Source organism: Pundamilia nyererei, unplaced genomic scaffold (genome assembly GCF_000239375.1).
Source record: "Pundamilia nyererei isolate P.nyererei 1_Seehausen unplaced genomic scaffold, PunNye1.0 scaffold00267, whole genome shotgun sequence".
NCBI classification, from domain to species: Eukaryota; Metazoa; Chordata; class Actinopteri; order Cichliformes; family Cichlidae; genus Pundamilia; species Pundamilia nyererei.
In genome coordinates, this window is record NW_005187668.1 from 420,646 (window position 1) to 425,983 (window position 5,338).

Below are 5,338 nucleotides of genomic sequence, written 5' to 3' on the forward strand. Positions count from 1 at the left end.
TTTGGGGGGTTGTTTGTTTGTTTGTTTTTTATTCCTCCAAATAATTCTTCATAATAAAATTGGACCAACAGGTTCTGCTCACCAAAAGGATCATAAAAGCAGGAAGCTTACAACACAAGAAACAGATCTTTCAGATATGATGTGCTTACAATAAAAACCTCCCCCAGCACCAGAGTGGCTGGAGAGGTGGTCAGAGACAAAGGAATGTCTTTGATCACACAGTTTGAAACAATAAGCATAAAAATGACAACATTTAACAATTCACTTTAACAAGGTTGTGTCCAGATTACAGTGCAGATGGCATTCTTAAGCTACCAAGCAGTATCCATTATACGAGGGTATCGCACAAACAGAAATAACGGCTAACTTTTGCCAAGCAACGGACCAATAAATGCATTAAAAGCTGCAAGCAGAGAGGTCTAATTCAGTTATTCAAATTAGCGGAGGTGAGGCCTAATGCAGTACATCTATCAATCAAAGTGTCCATGCCAGCCTGAAGTGGTCGGTAGTGAAACTGTAAATTTTAAAATACAACATTTTTATTCCAGTTGTTTTCATTTTATGCATTTTGCTACTTGCCATCCAACTTACCTCACCTGCAGTGTCTCTAAGCCCATCAGTTTAAGAACCACTTATTCTGATCCACACGATAACGTGAGTCTGTTGTTTACTACTCTGGAAAGGTCCTCACTTTCAAATTTACAGCACTAATGGATACTGAGAGTGAATGTTGAGCCCAGTTAAAAGTATTTCTATTCAAATAGACAAGAGAACTGCTTTCTTTAGGACACTGTTTGTTTCATCAAGGACGTACTTGGGGTTGAGATCCTTCAGATGATGAATGTGACCAAGTTAAAAACTTTTGCTCATGTACAGATTGCCACAAAACTGCCAGTCAGACTGTGATGAATACATTTTGCTAGGATAGGTATTTGAGTTGTGTGTGTGCATGTCACTTTTCACTTGACTTCTCTCTCAGTGGTATTGACAGCAGCGAGCGGAGATGGAGAGCTTAACATGTTTCTCAGAAAAAGCAGAAGAGAGGGAGCCATCACTCTTCTCTTCTCACCACACATCCCCTCCCTCCCTCCCCTTCCTCCCCCCTCCTCACCCACGCTGCTCTCTTACGCTGAAGATGTAAGTGCCTTAGACAGATGTCTGCTGCTTCTTGTCTAAAACCCTCAACATGAGCTGCTGAGCTCGGCAAACTCTAATTAAGATCAATATTTCAATTTTTAGTAAAAGCGCACGAGATGGAGAGAAGACAGGGAGAGAAATCATCTGTCCATGGAGACTCGAAGAGACAAAAAGAAAGGTCAACTGTGATCCTTCATCGGGTGTGTGTTTGTGTGAGAGTGTGTGTTGGAGATTTGACAGAACTGGCTTGTGAGAAAGTGCTCAAGGGTTCTAAAAATCCTATTTATTTTTCTTCTGGGGTTTTGCTGTTTAGTTTAAGTTTCTATGCCCTGTTACTATAACAACATCATCACTGGATGGACCGACAGGTTGAGCTGTCAAAAAGGAAAGCTGCGTGGCTGTTCTTGTACGATTACAGGAACAAGCCAGATAGATCATGAGACATGGACAGATATATGAATACACAAAATATTAAAATATATTGCAATTGTATACATGTGTTTAGACAGACATGGAATCCTGAGCTACAGTAACACATGCACTGCAGCCTGAACAGTACGCTAACAGTACGCTAAAGGCGTGCCTAATCCAGTCAAACTGGCCATTAAAAGTGAAATGTCACATACACACTGATATGACAACTGAGTGGTAAGCAAAAGTAATTGTACTTGTTTGTCATTTGTTGGGTTTAAACAAGTGCTATATAAGAATCAGTCCATTTACTATATCCATAACATGAATTAGATTGGTGTTAGCTCTGGTGGGATGAGCAGAGATGTTGCTTGTTTCAACGCCATAAACTGTATAAAAGATGGAATCATGTAATCATTATGACATCACACAATTTTTTGGCCTCTCCTGTGGTTGTTTTCTTGGAGACAGAATTAAGCATATTTAGATAAGAGGGTGGAGCTCTAATTACTAGCTAATGGTAGCAAACTTCAACCTCAAACTGGCAGATGGAGTGACTAGCAGAGAGCAACTGGCACGCCTGTAAATCAAAGTAGCTTTGCTTTTTATTGCAAATCCAAAATCAACTATTGTACATTTTTTATGAAGGGAGTGGCTACGTATAGAGTCCAAAAATGTTTTTGTATCTTTTGTAACAAAGCTTCCATTTCCTTACATCAAAGTTAGTGAGATTTATCACTGTCATTTATCCTCATCCATCTGTACTGCTTATTCTTTTGGGGAAACCTGCAGTCAGATTAGACTGAAGACATCATTTGGAAGAGTGATGAACATTCATTCCACTCAAAATTCTGCATCCAGATGAACAGAATCAACTTTCTGGGATTTCTTTACCTGGATTATTGAGCATGCATGAACATGGCACAACCATTCACATGGTTCTGCTAGAGGTTTCTTCCTGTTAAAAGGCAGTTTTTCCTTCCTACTGTTGCCAAGCACTTGCTCATAGGGCATCATCTGAATGTTGGGATTTTCTCTGTATTATTGTAGGGTTTTTACCTTACAATAAAGCACATTCAGGCAACTGTTGTTGTGATTTGGGGCTATATAAAGATAACTTAATTGAATTGCATGCAGACAACATCTTGCTACAATCATTTGATGGGATGCTGGGATGTCCATTCTTCCTAGGAGCTCTTGTTTGGAAAAGCTGCCAGGATAAAAAGGTCATGGCAGCACAGCTTTACATTGCAAAGTTGCACCTGAACAAAATGCAAAAATCAAACCATAGCACAGCTCATCCGCAAAAAACACTTCATACCAGCACCGTATCATACAGCAAACACGGTGGAGGAGGCTTGATGATTTAGGCTTGTTTTGCAGCCACCGTATTTGGGCAACTTACAGTGATTTAATCGACTATGAACGCTTCTGCATACCAAAATACTCTAGAGGCAATTGTGAGGACATCTGTTCAGCAGCCAAAGCTGCTGTGGGCATTTGTGGGCATTGTGGGCATTCATAAATGAATGCCCACAAACCGCAATGAACTGAAGCAATGTTATAACGAAGATTGGGCCAAAATTCCTGCACTGCCATTCTGTTTGACACAATGATGTGAGAGACTCATAAAGTCAAACAGAAAAAAATTACTTCAAGTTATTGTTGCTGAAGGTTTTCACAGTCACCTGTCTCCGCCACCCAAAAAATGTCACTATAGAATTTAAGAAGTCGACTCACCAAAACAAAAGGAAACCAGACAAGATATGGTATGCTTGTTCTCTGCCACACAACTCTAATGAGTGTTTGGATTTGCCACAAGAGAAATGTTTGTTTTTGTTTTTTTTACTTTAAATATTAAAGTAGAAATTATAAATGAAGCAAGAGCAGAATTTTACTGTGTTTAGACAAAAGTAAACATAACTCAATATAAGAAAACTATATAAAGTATAAATATATAAAGTAAATTTCAACATCTTTTACCCCTTTAACTCTCAAATAATTTTACATTTTCTTAGGTATAATAATTAAACTTTAACAACAAAAAGCCAAAACTGATAAAAACAAATTACTTAAATAAATGCAGTTTGCTGGTACTGAACTCCCTCTGAAGTTGACACTCTGTCACCTTCATCTCTCCATCCAGCACCTCATCCTAATTTAGCTTTCCTTTCCTTGGTGTCTTTCCATTTTTCACACAATGCATTTAGCAAACTGAATGTTTCTGAATTTCTTCCACAGGAAAACTAGAGTTTCTCTTTTCCCAAAGTTTCTGTGATCATCGCTAATGGATTTCTTAGTGTGCTGAGTTCACTCGCTTGTTCGGACAGCAGCCATAAGAATGTTCATGCTGGTGGGAACAGTTGTGTTGTGTGATTTGGTCTTTCTATGAGTGTCTGTGGACTCAGTGATGGCACGGTGTCAAGTCTCGCACTGAGCTGAAATTCAGAGCAAAACAGATGTGTGTGTTGTTTGAATTGCTGTTCTGCTTCTTTGAGTCCTTTTCATCGCCGTGGAGAACAAACATGATTTCTATACATGCCAGGCCTTGGAAATGTGGCAAAACTTGCTGTCTAAAGTAAGCCCCCTATCAACTTCACTCTTAATGCTCATGCATGTGTGCGTGTGTGTCATATCCTTTCCTTGCACAATTAAATCTGATTCCTCTGCAGCGGCATTAGTGACAAAACCCCCAAAGGCCTCAGATAACCCTCAGCCACCTCCCGGAGCTGGTCTGGATGCTGGCTACCTTGGCTCAAAGTGATCCTCATAGATCCACCACCTTGCTGATGTCCATTTTGCTTAAATCGGTAGAACTGCACTTGCAGCGAAGTCCCAGTATGCAAAGACACAATAAAAACCCTGACTTCAAAAATTTATGTCTCAAGCCCTCGGCCGCAGACACTCCCCTTCCCCTGACAATGAATGGACACAGCAGATCTTCTTAAATGCGCTATTTCTATGCAGACTGCTTAGCTTGGCGTTTGAGGGCCAGCTCCTGCTTATTAGATTTTTTTTTAAACCCTCTAATAATGACTTAGCACACCTAAACTTGAAATACCTTGATATGATTTCCGTCCCTTCATCTCACACTCTTCTTTTCATCGTTGCCAGCAGATTTGAGGCAGAGGGGGCGCGTATTTCATGGCCGCTTCGGACTGGAAGTTAAGCTCAGCAGCTGTGCAAGGTTTTGCTTTTCACATCTGACCAAGTTAAACTTACTGCCACCTGTTTTTCCCGCAGATCGGCACTTTCTCCCGCACATGTATCACTCAAGTGTCGGTGAGATGGTCCTCTGGGATGCGGCCACTGCTGAGGAGGCTAAGCGGGTCAGGTGCAGCGATGCTCCGTTTAAGTCCTATTCCCATGATGCTTATCGACATCTCATCCTGCTCAGCCTTGCTGTTATACCCCCGCCGAATTAATAATACAAAAAAAGACTTATGCGTCCCAGATGGAGACGCGCGCAGGGTTTAATTATGCGTGGATCTGCGGAGATGAGCTGAGATGATGCAATTTGTGCTTAATTGCGAATGAAAATAGAGCCTGTCCAATCTTACTTAACCCCGCGCGCAGATACTCCGCGGCCTCCTCGTGGACCTGCGGAAACGCGGATTGATTTTCCTTTTTGGCAAAGGGGCGCGCGGCCTTAAATCGATCGGTGATTGATAGATTTGGATGTGTGTGGTGTGTCCGGGATCTGGAAATGGACAGTGGGTCTAATACATTCTTCTCATTGTTTTATGCGTTTGATGTGCGCTCCCACACTTAAACCTGGACTTTTTTTCTT